The sequence below is a fragment of the Meles meles genome, chromosome 5, assembly GCF_922984935.1.
Source record: "Meles meles chromosome 5, mMelMel3.1 paternal haplotype, whole genome shotgun sequence".
NCBI lineage: Eukaryota > Metazoa > Chordata > Mammalia > Carnivora > Mustelidae > Meles > Meles meles.
The window spans coordinates 16,410,789-16,428,702 of NC_060070.1; the positions used below are offsets into that span (position 1 = coordinate 16,410,789).

The window sequence follows — 17,914 nt, forward strand, 5'->3', positions numbered from 1 at the left end:
GCTGCCGAAGCGAGCACGAGGAAAGTCTCCATGGAAGTGATGTATATTTCAACTTTGAATAGAAGGGTTCCACCTTTGATGAGAGACAGCATAGCCCACTTAGGGCTCTGTGAGTTACCTGGACTGATAGGGACAGAGAGTATACATGGGAGGTGTTAGAAGAAAAGTAAATACAAGGGCCTTGGGTGCCATGCTGGGGGGCTTGATCTTCATTTCATAGGATCAGTACTCTTCATCAACAACCCATTTCAGTTTGGGCTTTTCTCCATCTCAGCCGAGATTCTCATCCATTCAGCATCCAACTCAAGGGAAAATATTGAAATTTGGCATGGCCATTCTCACATCAATTGATGGCCACGCGGAACAGACTGCTAAGGCTAGTGTAAAGAGAAAATCGAGATGACTGGAAAATGAATGACAACGGAGATTTGATTCTAAGTCCATTTCTACTGAGCCAGCTTAGAACCCATTACATTTGTTACTTCGGGTTTCTGCAGAAATACTGACGGATACCACAAACATAGCCTCTTTCATTTAGGACAGAGGTGACCAACTACGGCTACAGGTCAAGGCCAACCTGCAGCCAGTCTTACATGGCAGTCAAGGAAAGATCGATTTTTATATTTTTAAAGGACTGTAAATAGACAACACTCCCCTCTCCAACACAAAGAGTATGTGGCATGGGCTTACAGGTACCAGAAAATACTTACTATCTGGCTCTTTATGGAAAAAAAAATTACCATCTAGAACTTCTTCTTATCCTCCTCCATCTCTGTTCCGACACAGGTCATCTGAATGAGTGTCTAATGTGACGAGACACGTAGAGAAGTAGACCCATTTACCATCTCAGAAATGAAAGCCAATTCAATGGATGATGATTTATTGCTCTAGGAATTCCTCTTCTGAGAATTCTAAATTTTTAGCCAATTGTTAGACTCACACCCATTTCAACGTTGCCTTTGATATTTTAAGAAGATGTTCTCCTTACACTCAAGGGCTTGCTAGCTTTTGGCCAACTGCTGTGACGGCTTTACCTTTCCTCGTGCTGGTGGGAAGTGGCTTCGGAAGGCCCGCAGCCGCCTGGTTATTAAAGCTTACCAAAACAACTTTCTTAATTAAAGACCCGTGATAACCCTGACTCTCCTCCCCTCGGGTTAGTACATCAAGCGGATGTAGCTGCAGTCTTTTTCAAAACTTAACCTTGCAGGCTTCAAGTTGACTTTTTCTCCAGGATTATATGGGATGAGGGAAGGAAGAAAAAGGTTATGGGTTTTCGGATCCATGAATGTAACACCCTTTAGCTTTCCATCAAACAGTAATTCAATATTTACCAGAAGAAGATGTTTAGGCTTGGAAATTTCTACTTGCTTCTATCTCAGCAGAAAAACATTTTTTGGGGGGGTACCCTTATGTATACAGTTTGAGAAGGTAGCAAAGCATGACTCAAACATGAAAACTATTCTAGATAGACCGTCAACTCCTGGTCCCTGGGAGAGGAATCACCCAGGCATACTGGAAGTTCTACAGCATCCAGGTAACCTGTGGCCCTGTTGTCCTACAAACAGACCTGCCACCACCACCCCCACTAGGAGGATTAGCTACACTTCTATTATCTTTGCTAACACATCTGTTGCTTTTCATCAGCGTGAGCAATGAAAAGCTGAATGTGGTCTTCTCTTAATTACTTGAAAGCTGGCTCTCTAATCATAAGTTCTACTTGGCACGGATGCCCATGGCTCTGACTGCCCAAACGGTTTGGTGTCAGCTTTTTCGTTTTATTAAGATTGATGGAGGCTGTGATGAAACATTAGTAGTTGAGATGCCTGCCACCTGCAAGTGCTCAGCTGCTTACAGTCTTTTTCTAGAAAATGTTTCCATTTCCATACCTGCCTGCATACGTGACCATTTTGCTTTAGGAACCATGTTTTTCCGAAGACAAAAGAGCCTGAAAGAATGAACCATTGCATTTAATAAAACATATATCCCTATGCCACCATCATTTCTAGATAATATAACCTGGGGCAAAGACAAGTGAACCTGGTTTAAATCACAGTTCTGCTAGTAGAGAGCTTTGCAGCCTCCAGAAAAAACACCCACTCCTGGGGCTTGGTTTATCAACAATAATCACCTTTAAAGCATACAATGTTGCAAACACTTACAATGGATTGTCTCATGAATAATCATCTATGCTCAGCGTGACTCCCCAGGGGAGAGTCATTATTTCCTAAATTTACAGAGGAAGAAATGAGTAAAGGTGAGATAATTCAGACAGAGTGACCACATATAATTGTTACATTTTCCTGGTTATAAAATAATCTACATCTAAATAATTTCCTTAGCAGGGTCAAGGTCTCAGCTAATGAGCTGCGGAGAGGCAAATTTCATTCACAGGTCAGTTTGTTCCAGGACACTTGGTTCTTCCCTACTCGTGCTTTCCAAAACCTTTAAGATGTAGGGACTCACCTAGATCATCCAGGATCCATTCTAGCCTTAACATTCCATGCATCTAAACATCCCTGCAGAAGGATTAAAAGATGATCATTCCTTAAAAGACCAACCACTAGCAATGAAAACAGGAGGGAGAAGCCTGCAAAAAGTGGATTGCAACCGTTAAGAATCAAAGCACAGGGACACCTGGGTGGCTCAGTCGGTTAAGAGTCTGCCTTGGGCTCAGGTCATAATCCCAGGGTCCTGGGATGGAGGATGGAGACCTGTGCCTTGGGCTCTCTGCTCAACAGGGAGCCTGCTTCCCCCTCTCCCTCTCCCTCCTTCTGTCTACTGCTCTCTCTCTCTGTCAAATAAATAAATAAAATCTTAAAAAAAAAAAAAAGATTCAGAGCATAGATCCAGAAATTGCTTTTAGTTTCCTAAGAGCTCCAAAGACTCAGGGCTACTCAAGCTTTCCCCATATGTATATGTCAGGCTACGAACCATTAAATCTTAATTAAATCACTCAAAAATCATATCCTCAGAGGAGAACAAAAGAGTACGGGTTATTTTTGAAAAATGACATTGCTGCTTTCTATTGATTTGTTTCAAAGTGACCGCTTTATCCCTTTGAAGCACAGACAGAGTCTCCCAGGGAAATAGTTGAGCTTGTATCTGGTAGCATCACCCATATTCAAGTCACTACAAGAACTGGTGCCCATAGCGAAGATGGAGATGAGCAGGGAAAACCCATCGGGGAAAGCATGAATCTGTCACGGATCGGACTGCCAGATGATTTTCTCACTTTGCCCCTCCACAGAGAGCTTTGGAGCGTATGTAGGACGGAAAGGGAACGTCAGGCTGCGGATGACCTACTAGGGATGAGGTCAGCAAGATGGGACATCTCTGGGGACATATCGTCAAGTGGTTTAGTGGCCTCCCTAGGGGCCTCAAATAGGACAAAAAGTGAAGAATTAGGAATCCAGATTCAAAGACGGGAAAGGATCATATATCAAACCATCCCTTTTCTATGTAAGGGTTGAATTTTGTCACCCAAATAAATATCACTGGAGGGTGGGGGAAGCGGAGTGAGCGTGAAGCTTGAGAAACTATCTGGTTCCTGTAGATCACTTTGTCATCGGGTTAAAGCCAAGGGCACCAGAGATGGAATGGCCCGCTCAGGTCTCCAAGTTAGAAAAGTTTTCTTATTCCCCGGACACGACGGGCTTGGAAATGTTTTAACAGCGTCTAATCAAAGTCCAAAGCCTATAGATTCTTGAAAAGTCAGCCAACTCCAGAAACTGAGAAGCCAGAAGAAGCTGATTTTCACACGTGATAACTATTTTCATAGCATTTACACGACCTCTCTGGGCCTGGAATTCGGTGAGATGACACATTTGACCTCGAGTCAACATTCTGGACTCCTCTTGGTTTACATACGAAACGCAGGGTAGCTCGGTATCCAGCTCGCGGGACCCCCCCACCCCACCCCCCAACACACACACCCAGCTCCGCTTAGACACCTGCTGGAAACAGCCTTTCCCCGGGACTCCCACTCAGTGATTTCAGAAATCTGTGCAGTAGCCCAGGCCACCTGAGGGCGGTACAAACGGAGCGTTAAGGACCAGAACTTAACACAAGGCCGGCGCTACAAGCAAGACTCCAAGGCGCGCTTAAAAAAGTCATCCATCTCATTGTTTCCAAGGAACCGGCAGAAATGTAACAGCTTAACTTCTGCCGGTTAGAATCTCCTTGGCTTCTGGTTTAGGAAACAGACTCTCAACAGAGGACACAAAGAGGGCCTGGGCTTTGGGCATCCCCCGCAGACCCTGTCGAGGCCAGGAGGTCCGCAGCGTCCCAGCGGACCAGGTGCTGCCATTTACCCCAATTACGGACAAGCCACCTCAACTCCCCACCCCCCAGGGAGCTTCTTGCAGAGCCGGGACACCAACCAAGGCTAGTCCCTACAAAGGCAGGGGTCCCTCAAGCCAAAGGCAGCGCCACGGCCTCCTTCTCCCACCGCAGTTCGCCGGTCCTGGGAGGCCAGGCGCCGGGACCGGTGTTGGGGGGTTGACCTAGAGTGTCTGGCAGTCGCGTCCCGTTTTCGGACGATCCAGTTTGAGTTGTGGGGTTGGGTTTTTGTAACACTCCTGGGTGCAGGCAGAAACTCCTTCTCGGGTTAGGCGGAGGGGCTGGAGCGCGGGACCGGCAGATCAAGGCTGCGCTCGGGCTGGGGCCGGGACTCGGGGACCCGGGAACCCGGAGCCCCGAGCCCGGGCGGCCGCGGGTCGCCCCCTCCAGGCGGCGGCAGGCAGCGACCGGTCCCGCGTCCCGGCGGCGGGGACGCGCTCCGGGAACACCGTCTGCTCCCACCCCGGAGGGAGCGCGCAGGGGAGAGGGGGCCCGGACACCACCCTCCGCTCGCCGCCACCTGCGGATTGGGGTGCCGGACCGAGGGTCCCTGGGTCCCCTCCTCGTTCCCCGGGGCTCCCGCCGAGCGGTCCCATCCCTGGAAAAGGACCCCGGGTGTCGGGGCGAAACCGGCGCTTACCCGGAGAGGGGCGTCTCCTCCGCGGAGGCCGAGCTTCTAGGTCGGCGGGGAAGGTGAGGCTGCACTGCGCGGGCTCCGACTCCGGCTCCCGCGCCCGCCGCGCGCCCTGCGCCGCCGCTCCGGCTCGGACTTCCTCTTCCTCGGCTCGGCCCCGCCGCTCGGCCGCGCTCCCCGGCTCGGCCGCGCCCGGGCCCGCCCCTCCCAGCGCCGAGATGCCGGCTCCGCCGCCCAGAGCAGCGGATCTTCGGTCCCTCCTCCCCGCAGCCCCCGGGCGAGCAAGGTGGGGAGGAGGAGGGGGAGAGCCCAAGAGCGAGATTAAGCACTTGGACTTGTCCCTGGAGCGTTGCCAACGAGTGCAGTCAAATTACAACCCCTGGGGGATTTTTTTTTTTTTTAATCCCAGCTACCGTTTTCGCAGACACATCATTTTTCTTCATTTTCCGGGATCCTCGGGTCTAGCTTTCTCTTGGACGTGATAATTTCCCATACGATTTCCTTAAAATAATACCAAAGATCATTTTTTAAGTCAACATTCTAGTACTGCACAGAAGCTTTGGGGTTATGCTATGTAAAAAGAGGGGAGAAGCTCAGGTTTCCAGACATTATTACCCTAATCACCTAAGTTAATGTACCAAATAACCTTTGCTTAGAGAAAGTAAAAGTGAAAAGGAGCGAAGACGACGACTAACCTTTGAAATAGCCTGATAAATGTTTAAAGGCGCCGGCTCTGTAGTAGAATTATGACTTCAGTCAAAGGTGCCTAGGATGACGGTCAAAGGCAGGCGAAGTGATTTCTTAACACTTATCCCATCCAAAGCAGATAGATCATGTGTGCCTATGGACTCCATTAGGTTTTGTAATTTGTAGGGATGCATTCTCATATTACTTGTTTACAGACCTTCAGTGTTACCAGTTATTAGCTATATGACCTTGAGCAAATTAGTTACCGCCTCTGTGCCCCAGTTCCCCCATCTGTAAAATGGGGATAAGTAATGGTAGTGCCTACCCCAGAGCTGCTGTGTGTGATTTAAGCAAGGTAATGCGCAGGAAGGTCTTAGGAGTCCAAGCCTGGATGATAAAGCCTAGGTACATGTTAGCTGTTACTGTTTTTTTTACTTTCCCTTTTCATCGGCTTTTGTGCATGTACATGATTATGGAGAGCAAAATAAAGATTGGAAACAAGGTTTTGTGCAGTAAGGCTACACAGTGTCACTGTTCTCTCCCAACAATGCCCAGTTTATGTTCAGTTTTACAATTTATTTTGTCTCCGCGACTGACTTGTATTACCTAAAGCGATGAGACGGGGTTATGCTTGGACTGCACTACCACGGAAGATTTGCAATGGGACCAAAACAGATCGTTGCCATCCTCAAAGCATCGTTTCAGATGCTCTTGCAATAACCTTGTGAGGTCGACAGGACAGGTGTTTAATCACAACCCTTTCCGGCACATGGAGCTCATACAAAACCGTGCCTATTACCCCATCTGTCTCTGTTGTTACTCGCAACAGAAGTGAGCAGGAATACCTCGCATGTGTACAACACATTTGTGAGCTAGTATCACATGGACGGTCTTTATCACTCCTCTGAGGTGGCTGCTGGTCTCACTTGACACTCAAGGAGCCTCAGGCTCAAAGAAGCTAATTGATGTGCGTGTGTGTGTGTGTGTGTGTGTGTGTGTGTGTGTGTCTGCCGGATAGGGTGTTAGGGACAACTCTGAAAAGAAGGGACGAGAACTAGGGTTTCCCGATTCCTTGAAAATGCTCTCTCTGCTATTCTACTCCCCGACCCCACATCCTCATACATTTGTGTGCACAGAGGACTTAGAGAAGCCCTGTGATCTGACCCTTAGCCGCAGACTCTATGGCTTCCTAGCTGCTCACCCGTAGGCAGATAACAGTTGTGGACTTTGGTTCTTTATCTATGGAATGGTTATTATTCACTTCACCTCAGTTTATTAATGAGGTGAGAGGTGGGAGGTAGGAAGTGTAAACAGGTACATGAGATCGCTTTTATTGATACCGAGTGCCAAGTCCAGCACGACACACCTAATCTACATTGTCATTCCTGATTTCCCAAATGAAGGCAGTCCACCATTCAGATCACTAGAGATCTTGAAATCACCTGATCTATCACACTGGGTCCAGCACTTTGCTCGACTCCCAACACAACAGATATACAAAGTTCCATGGGTGCGTATATGAATGATGGATGAAAGAAAGAGCAAGGCAAGAGTCGTGAACATGCTACTATGTAGCCTTTGTTAGTAATATGCTACTCTCCCCTTTAAGGAAAAGAACCCAATGGAATGACTTTTTTTAAAAAAAGATATTTTTATTTATTTGACACAGAGAGAGAAAGAACACAAGTAGGCAGAATGGCAGGGAAAAGGAGAGGAAGAAGCATCCTCCCCGCTGAGCAGAGAGCCCAATGTGGGGCTCCATCCCAGGACCCCGGGATCATGACCTGAGCCAAAGGCAGACATTTAACTGACTGAGCCACTCATGGGCCCCTCCAATAAAATGACTTTCTAATGGCACATCTAGTATTAGGAAAATTCTTTGAGTGAGAGGTGTTCTTATTATTAATTCCAGTATCGGTCAAGGTCAAAAAAAGGAAAAAGGAAACTACTCAATGTATTTACAAAAGAGAGATTTTATGCAAGGACTTGACTCCACACGTGATGGAAGAAGCGGGAATCCAGGAGAGATGATGAGGCAGCCCAGGAATGATCAACAGCACAAAGCCACCCCTTACTCCCGCAGACGGGAGAGATCAGGAGAGGGGTTGTTCTGGATGGAACTTGTCTTTGAGAGCCGGAGACAAATCCACTGCCTTAGCCACTTGCAGAAAGGGAGAGAAACACCCTTGTGTGTTTTTTTTTTTTTTAACCTTTCTTTGGCCCATAACCCAACATGGGTTGAACCCAACCTATAGGGGAACCTGGAACACTCAGTCTACAGGGGTGCTCAGTTGCCACCCTTGTGATCCTGTGATCCTGAGCAGGAAAAGGGCCAGGAGGATCTGAGGACACCCAGCCCAGGCTTAGCATATCCCTCAAAGCATACCTCTCTGTTCTCAAATAGGATTGGATCTACCAATGATACTTCTGCAGAAGTAATGCTCTTGCTTTTTGACATTACTGAGTGTCCCCCATAACATCTCATTCATTCCTCATACAGACCTGGTGATAGATACTTTAACCCCTAAATTACAGACAAGGTCGCAAGAGATTCAGGGAGTTTCAGTGATCTGATCAAGGCCACACAGCCATACGTGGCAGAACAGGTTTTGGCTCTTCTGCATGTCCCACTAACTCAGCTGTTTCTAATGAAAAGCACTGTCATCATACACAATCTTGTATAGAATTACATTTCAGGGTCACCTGTCCACGCACATATGGGAGTTAATGTTTGCAAAGCTTACAGAGTTAAAAGGCTGGATCATGCCTTGCTTTCCTTTTATGACTTATGGTGATAACTTTTATGATGCCGATGATGGCTGTGCTGAATTTATGATCACACAAGATCAGAAACATTGTGTCCGCTGGATTACAGGAGCACCTCAGGAAAAACATGGGATCATTTATTCATTCTTTTTTTTTTTTGAAAAGCTATTTCAATTTTAAATTTGATTTTGTGAGGCTTTCAGGAAATGCTCTAGAATATTCTGGCCATGTCAGAGAGATTAGGGTGAGCGAAGTGTCTTGTGGTATAGAGCCTCATGTAGGGAAGTCAGAAAACCAAGAGTGTAAGTACACAATGGGACAATGGGGTGGCAAGCTCCTTCAAATGATTTCCAGCCAGGAGTGGAGACCAGCATTGGTACTGATGCTGGGGAATCCCTGATCTGATCCTTCTCAAGCCTCAAATTAGCTAGAAGATTTAAAAATTAAGAAACTGTGCTGATCTCCAAGAATAGAAGATAAAATAAGAAATATCCACGATGATTAGAAGCCTGCTGAGTTGAGTCTAAAAGTACGTGGAGGATTTGGGGGCCATTTGGAAACCCTGACACTTTGTAGTATCTCCATTGCTGGTCTGCAGCACCATCTCCAAAATTCCCCTCCCTAGAAGCCGAGAGGATTAAGACCTGGTGTCCAGGAGGCAAGCGCGAATTCGTTATCTAGCAAAGGATAATTTAGTAAAGGATTATCCTGCCCATTATTGAACTAGTCTATCGATCTTAAAAAGCATAATTTCCTGTTGGTAAAAGAAGCTCCAGTAGAGGAAGAGGACCCCAGAATCAACCAGGGTAGGAAGAGAACAAACGGGCACCAACAAATGCCAAAAAAGAACAGAAATCTGTGTGGAGAACAGAAGTGAGCAGTGTAAATTGCTCATAGTCAATACCGTACTTTTGTTTCTTTCTCTAATGCCTAAATTTCCTCAATTTTGACCAATATAGTAAAGTAAGACACACATGTACCTGCTTTCTAAATATTGATATTTGCAGGAAAAAAAATTCCCCCCAATTCAAAACTTTTAATATGTCTTAGTTAAACGAAATCTAGTATTGTTTTATGCAAATGGCCTGAACAGCTTTGTAATAGAGAACACTCTTCATCGTCTTACATGCAATAAAGCAACACTGGACAGTTCATGCTTCTGCTTCAAAATTAGTTGCATTTTCAAGTTTATAACAGTACATGTGTGGAAGCTTTTAAAATTTAATGTATTTTTAAAAAAGATTTTATTTATTTGACAGAGAGAGATCACAAGTAGGCAGAGAGGCAGGCAGAGAGAGAGAGGGGAGGAAGCAGGCTCCCTGCCGAGCAGAGAGCCGATGTGGGGCTCGATCCCAGGACCCTGGGATCATGACCTGAGCTGAAGGCAGAGGCTTTAACCCACTGAGTTACCCAGGCGCCCCAAAATTTAATGTATTTTTAGAGCTGTTTTCTCTGTGTCAGAGGTGTTTGAGGGAGGAGCTGCTTACAACTTTATTTCTCGAAAATATGATGTTTTGAAGTTCTCCATAAGAGTCCTACCATAGCCCTTGGAATCTTGTAGAAATGTACGTATGGGGCGTGGGTGTTTTTGGCTGTCACTATGGGAGGTAGCATCGACTGGTGGTAGGGTACCAGGGTCAATAAACTTTCTTCAATGCTGGCATAGTCCCGTACATGGAGAGTGGTCCCCTCCTAAACACCAACAGCATCTCCTGAAGGACCCAGTCCCTGTAGAATGGGCATCACAGATTCATATGCCTTCTGGGGCCAACCCAGTTTAAAAAAAATTGTTCAACAGCTCAGAATTGTTAGAATGTGGTGCACACTTAAGGCATATCATTCAAATTTTCTTTAACACTGTTTTGGCCAAACATACACTCTCAAAAGCCAGGAGCTTCTTGCAGACCTCTACTTTGCTCCTTCCCTTTCACTTCCATTGCTTTGGATAACTTTTCAGACAAAATGAAAGAAAGGCTCTTTCTTCCCTCCTCCATCTCCTCCCACATCTTTCTTAAAGACATGATCAACTGCATGGGGAAAGACGACTAGAAAATGCTTTTCTCCTTTAAGAATTCAATGCCATGGTTGCTATAATTGAAGTGATAAAATGAGTGGGGGGGAAATCAGACCATTTTTAACCATGAAAATTGAGTTAGTGAAAAATTTAAATAAGGAACTGATGACAGAAGCTTCTAACGTGTTCTGTCATCCTCCTGCGTCTCCTCTTTTCCGATGCTGATGGCATACAACAAATCCTTACAAGTTAGTAGACATAACAACGAGGGCTACTGGATTCTGAACGCCTACCATGTTTTAAGTCTACATCAAGATGCTCTGTGTCTTATCTAATCTTCACAATTAAGTGTATTTTATCCATTTAATAAGTGAGGACACCAAGGCTTAGAGAACTCAGGTGATGTGGTCAAGGCTTTATAAATAGTAAGAAGCAGCGCCAGAATTTGGAATCAGGCCTGTGATCCCAAACCTGCTCTAAGTGCCATGTACCATTGAGATGAGTTTCTCTGTGCATCAGCCATCTTCATCTCCCCATTTTGGTTACCTTCTACAAGTTCACAACCGGTAGTCATGACTTCTACACAGAAGTTCATGGGTTAAGCACACATGAATCCCAATAAGGAATTACTGTAAACATCTGCAGTTCAAAATCTTTTCCCCTCAATCTGATATCCAGTAACTCTGCAAGTGGGAAGTCTTTCTAAATCATTTGTACCAAAACCTGCCCTAACCTGAACTCATTATGCAATAAAGACCCACCTTCAGTGATTGGAGACTATTTGTAGTTTTTGCCTTTAATTCCATTGGGTATGAATTTTTCATTTAGCTGCAGAAATATGAGGGTGATTGATTTTGGGGTGCCATCCCAGACTCCTGAAAGATTACTATTTCATATATGGTATATGCACTGTATTGCCTTTCTAAAAGTCCCCATCAAAAAACCCCTAAAATTTTGAATTACAGATTATGAATATGGAGATTCTAAAAGCCCACATAATATATTGAATAGATACTATTAAAACTCTATTTCCTGAATGGTAAGAAACAGTGGCATGTTGGAGTTGGCGTGTACTAGTTTGCAAGAGCCGTTAACATTTCCAGAATTTTGTAAGCCAGTGGATGTTAAGTTGAAATCTGGTAGAAATCAACCATGGTAGGAATATTTACACTGCAGAAAGTAGCAAATGCTACAAAACAGGCTTCCCTCCTCTGCCTCTCCCCAAAGCTCCTGTCTTGCCCTGAAGCTCATTATTAAACTTTTACCAGCACACCGCTGAAGTGGGGATGAAATAAGAAAGGGGGGGGGGAAATGCCACACAGTGAGCTTCCCCCAGTCTGCCCTCCCTGCATGCTAGAAGGTGTTAAGGGACAGTCTAGGACAAAGAGAAAATGTAGTGTTGGTTTCACTGGAGCGAAACATTTTTCACAGACTATCTTAATCTTTTTGTCTTGGGGATGATTTCGACAGTGCTGAACAGGATTGTCAGTGCATTGATTGAGACTTCTCAGGAAACAAGGGCTTAGAGGCTTGGGTAACGTGGCCAAGGTTTTATAACAAGTAAGACGCAGCAGGAAATTTGGAGACACACGGGCATAAGAATTTAAGTATTCGAGGAGCATTTTATTGGTAACATCAATAAAAGGAGATCCTGTGGAATTGCCTTAGAATGTCCACCCAAGTTCTCCCCAGGGAATTCAGTATTGTGAGGTTTTACTGCCACCAGGTTGGGACAGTCTCAGTTTTATGAGTGTTGTGATCAAGATCCAGGTGTAAATTTTTATCTTCCTCCTCCTCTTTGTCTCTTTTTTAGAGGAAGATATGAAAAATGGTCAGATTAAGGTTTTACCATGCAAACATGGTTCACCAAAGCCCACTAGAAATGAAGGGACTCTACAATGTTGTGCAGGGGCTGAGCAAAGCCTTCACGATATTGCCAATCACGAGGATTCCGTGGGTCCCATGCCTCCTGCATTCAAGTAGGCAAGAAGTGTAAACCTTATGTGCTGTGTGGAGTATATGGATTAAAGCTGAAGCACATGGGAGGCTCAGTTAGTACATGAACCAACATACATTTGGAGGGAAAATATTTTTAGCCCAAAGAAGCCCATCTATACTGCTACCTTCAAACGAAGTTTAGCGATTATCCACTTTTCCTTTTTTTTTTTTAAATTTTCAGGCTAACTCCACTACCTGTGAGGAAAGGAATTTTATACCCAAGATCTGAATGCAAATATTGTAGAAAGGAATAAAAAGGGAACTGAATAATTATGAAGAACAAAGTGATCAGCAGAAAGGGGGAAAAGCCCCATAATTATTCTTATTCATTTACATCAAAAATAAAAGGTCTTTGAGACTATAAATTGGCAGTGCTCTTTCAGACCCCATCGTCTCAGAAATAATGATCTAGGGCCATCACTGAGGTCTCTCTAGTAACACTTTAGAAGCTACTGGCAAATTTAGAGACTTAGGATATTAAAAAAAAAATGCTATTCCTTTTTTCCTTTCCATTTTAAGTGGTGGCAGGCTATGTTTCCTGAAGAATAAAACATATATTATCCCAAGCAAAAACTCTAGAAAGGAAAGTTCCAGTGAACTTTCAAGGTTGTTCTCACATCAACTGCAAAATGTTTCTGAATAGAATGATCTAGAACTGGGTTTTCATATTACACATGTCCTAAGCTAAAACATGAACTTTGGATTATAGCTCAATGTAACCCAGTCCTGTAAGACAAATGGAAGATTAAAAATAAAATTAAGTCCCATGATATTTTCAAAAAAGAAAAAGAAGATTCATTTTGATTGGGGAATACTAATACTTGAAAATATGAAGACCTGAAATTTAAACAGAGTTTAATGATGAAGAAGTTATCAGTAGGCTAATGGTGCTCAGTCTTGGAAGAAAGGTGAGACAATATGGGAAACAAGGGTGATCAAACAGCTGAGGGAGGAAGCTGAGATTTCTCTTCCATCTCTTGGAACTCCTTGGAAAGAGAGGACTGGAGACAGTGTCCTTCTAACCCCGAGATACCTTCTTTGAGTTAGCACGATCAAGCTTTCTGATTTGCTAAAACATGGTGGACTGAGTTTTTGTCACACACACAATTTATTTATTTATCTTTAAAGATTTATATAATTGTTAGAGAGAGGGAGACAGAGAGAGCACAAGTGAGTGGGAGGAGGGGCAGAGGGAGAGAATCTTCAAACAGACTCCCTGCTGAGCAGAGAACCCCTTGCAGGTATCGATCCCATGACCCATGAGATCATGACCTGAGCCAAAACGAAGAGTTGTGCTCAAATGACAGAGATACCTGGCACCCTACCTGACCATCTTGTCTTTCCTTCTTCCACCAACAGTTTTCAGTCCACCAAATCCACCAATAAAAAGTGGTCCCACATCAGAGCGTATCATTAGCATGTGACTTTCTGGGTTCGTGGCTGGAATGTGCTTTCCTGTGTGTTCTTGGAGGACATGCACTCTTCCTCCAAAGAGCGGCTCTAGTTCCACTTCTTGTGTCTGGTTTTCCTAAAATCCCAGTTCCTCACTCAGAATGTCCAAACTGTGCCCTGCGTCTATTGTCTTCCCTACAAACTGCAACAAGGACCAAAATCCTTTACCCGCTAGGCACTCGAAGTATAATTATTGACAATGATAGAATAAGGTGGGCGAGACACTGAATGTCATAATGGTCAGCTTGCATGGACACGATTTTTTTGTTTTTAAATTGACATAGTTGAAGGTCGTCATCCAATAAACTGGTTTATTGATGGGTTCTTAGAGCCACAGCTTCTCTACCAAAGTGTTTTTTTTAATAGACGGCTAACTACTTGGCAGGAGCGTAGGGCATACATAAGCTGAGATTGGATTAAAAGTAACTTTAGTGCCTTACTCGGGTCTCTCTTCACAGAAGAGGGCATTCTCTCAGTTGCTGTAGAACTTTCTGGAATCTGAGGCTGTTCAGTTTCATTTAATGAGTGTGACGATGCTGTAAATCTGTGGTCGCTACATCCGAAGTGAAAAATCACAGACTGACAATTTTCCAGAACTGGAAAGAAGTTGGAGACGGTCTAGTGCCACTTTTCAAACAATTTTCCAAATAACTCCTGTCAAGAAAATAAAATAAAAATGCCAATTTATTCATGAATGACTAATATGTGGAACAGTTTTTTATAAGTGAATTCTGCTGTGAGAAGAGATAGACCCAGTCATGGAAGTAATGGTCTACATAGCGGCTTCCCGTGCGGCTGGGTTACAGCCCGTCGCCTGGTGCTGTGGTGGGGGTGGGGGACTTTCTCAGCAGATCTGTCAGTAGAATCCTAAATGTGAGGAGGTGAGAAATACCGTCTATACCAGCCCATGAAATGGAGGAAGTACTCTGGGGCACAGTGTGCTTTCCTAACAGGATTATGAAGTGGATTTTGTTTTTTGTCTTGGGTTTTTTGTTGTTGTTTGTTTGTTTTTAGCTAGAAAAGCCCTTTACTCACTTCTTGGGGTTGGCACAGCATGGTGGAGGCAGAACGATGTGGTCTAGTATTGCTGAAGTATCTTCAATGGTTTTCCCCTTGGAGGGGCAGTCTGTGATGTACTGGCCTGCTTATGTAGACAGTAGCTACATTAATGCACAAATCAATGAAGGTATTCATTAATCCATCTGACATTTGCTGAGGCCCATGTATGTGCCAGGACCATGCTAGACACAGGTGAGCAAAGGAGATGCTATTCTAGTCCCCATGGAATTGTCATATAATGGGTAGAAAAGACTTCAATGACATGATCCCCAAATCAGTATAAATCAGTATAAATTGCCAACTGTGGAAACCAAAGGATGTAGACAGAGAAATTAATGTACTCTAGAGGTTCAGAGGAGTTGTCCCTAAACCAATGATTTGATCTGGGATAAGAAGAATGAGTAGGAGATAACATAGTTAAGGGGGAAGGGATGAAGACAGAGTGTTCCAGGCAGAGAGAACATTTGCCGTCAATTCAAAGGCCCTGGGGCAGGATGGTCAGTCACTAGGGAAAAGATTGGAGGATGTTGAGTGAGGAGGGGACCCAAGTCAGAGGCTGTTGCTTGAACAGAGGCTGTGGGTGCTTGAACTGAGTAATTGGCTGCAGGGGGCAGAGAAATTGGGGTCAGATAGGTGAGGTGCAAGGAATTCCAGGTCAGTGTGCTATGAAGACCAGGAATTACGAGTCTGGTAGATTTGCAACCCAAAGCATGTTCCTGAGTTTCAGTTTCCTAATCTCTAAAAAAAGATTGCATTTGGAAGAAAGCCAAGAGTGGTTTTCCTCTTACTCACTAATCAGGTGACTATTACAGAGATTAGTTAACTACTTCTTTGCATTTCAGTTTGTTCATCCAGAAAATGTGGATGTTCCTGAAGATGAAGCCAGGATGGGGTGGACACAAATTCTAAACTAAATTTTCTAAACTGGCACGGAAATGAGATATTTCTTTATTTCACATTAATCTATTGAAGCCGGTTTTGTGAGTAGGTTAGAAGTTGTCTTATCTATTTGGTTGACACCAAATGGAGCTCAATTTGAATCTCAGCTCCTCTACTTAATTGCTGTATTCATTTTCTATTGCTGCATAACAGATTTTTGTACACTTAATAGATGAAAACAATACCCATTTACTGTCGCATAATTTCCCAAGGTCAGAAAGCCAGTTTCACTCAACTGGGTCTTCCGCTGAAAAACTTCCCATGCCAGGTGTGGGCTACCATGTTCTCATCTGAGGTTTTGGCAAAGGACCTACTTCTAGGATCACTGAGTATGTTGGCAGAAGTCAATTTCTTGTGATTGTAGGACCGAGGTTCTGGTTTCCTTGCTGGCTGTCAGCCAAGGGTCATTCTCAGCCTCTAGAAGCATCTCTCTGGATCCTCCTGTGGCCCTCTCCATCTTCCATCTTTAAGCCAGTAGTGGTCCCTCAGGCCTCCTCATGCTTTAAATCTCTCTAACTTCTTTTCCCAGTGATAGGCAGAGAAAGCTCTCTGCTCTTATGTTTTTATGTGATTAAGTCAGGCCCGTGGATAATCTCCTTATTTTAAGGTCAACTGAGCCTTATGACATAATCATGGGGGTGAAGTCTCATTACCTTTACAGGTTTCAGGGATGAAGCCATGGACTCCTTGAAGCCATTTTCAGAATTCTGTCTACTGCAATTTCTCAAGTGACCCTGATGAGATTGCTGCTTAACCTGTATTGCTCTTAGTTTCTTCATCTGTATGAGGGAGTGAAATTATACCTTGAAGAATTATTGTGCTGACAAGTAAACTAAGATAGACACTGGGTCGAGACATAGCAAATATGTAACAAACGGAGTGAACAGTCTTTTCCCTATATCTCACATTCGGTTTTATACATTAAGAGCCTGGCTAACTCTTACTGCCAGATGAGATTATTTATTTATTTATTTATTGTCAAAAAGAGCAATGGGCCCTCTCCCTTACAGGTTTAGAAAGTTCTTTTAGTATGCTACTGTATGACACAACCAGGATTTGGTTTCTCTTAAGTAGCTGAGGACTGATGTATGCTGCATATAGGCATAAATTAAGAACTTGGACAAGAAAAGAACTTGCCAGAATTCAACCTCGGGGTGTTTATGTCTGATCTTAAAAAAAAAAAAAAATGTCTTGGCAGTAAAAGTAATTTCTTGGCGGTGGCGGTTGTGAAGAGGAAAACAGGGCTTTATATATAATTGCCAGAGTTTACTTTATCCTGCAAATTTTATGGGTAAATTCCCTCAAAGCCTATTTGCTTTTAAGACTGCAGAAACTGAAGAAAGAAAGCGTGGTTCTACCCTACTTTTTGAGTTGTGAAGATCGCAAAATCCTTGCACTGCACTGTTTCCTACATTCGTTCCATGCAACCGTTAAGGTCTTATAAAGTTCCCTTCTTTATTAATATGAGTTCCAACAAGAGAGCCAAGAGCCCTTAAATCCATCAACTGGCTCTAAGTCTGAGCAGCTGCATTCTGAGTCACTCGGAGATCAGCACAGTGAACCAGCTACCGTGCTTCCGCCCAGGAGAAGGAGCCCCCCCTCCCCGAAACGGTCATTCTCCACTAAGTCAGGCATATGCTGGTTGGGGTTAGGGGGAGTCAGAGCTGTAGCTCCTCACAAGTCTCCAAAGACAATGTGGTAGGTGGTAAGGGATCCAGGGACCTAAATACTGGTGTTAGTTGGAGAAGACTAGCTCCCGTTGCAATTTCAAGTGGCCTTTCAATTGCTTGCGGGCCCTCATTTCTCCAGGAATGCAAAGGAATTCATGATTTCTGCATATGAATATTTGCCTTGTAGAAGTATCTTTAGGGTTAATGGTATAGCGTGAAAAAGCATGATTTGAGTGGAGCATATTATCTGGTGATTATGCATTTTCTATGCTCTACTCCAAGGCTGAAGCCATAGATGATGATGAATGACACAGTCTTGGAGGACTGAGAAGAGAAACACGGTGCATGCGAGTTCTG

General features: G+C 44.2%; 1 protein-coding gene across 3 annotated transcripts in view; it reads right to left on the reverse strand.

Annotated features, from left to right (window-relative positions):
- Positions 1-5,150, reverse strand: part of PLEKHG1 (pleckstrin homology and RhoGEF domain containing G1) — a 220,602-nt gene extending 215,452 nt beyond the window's left edge. For 2 of the 3 annotated variants that reach the window (XM_046004915.1, XM_046004914.1), the window contains exon 1: positions 4,979-5,094. The gene's annotated coding sequence lies outside the window, so the exon portion shown is untranslated. Of the gene's footprint in view, positions 1-4,978 lie in introns of all 3 variants that reach the window. The other variant, XM_046004917.1, reaches the window with a different exon arrangement.
- Positions 5,151-17,914: the final 12,764 nt, after the last annotated feature.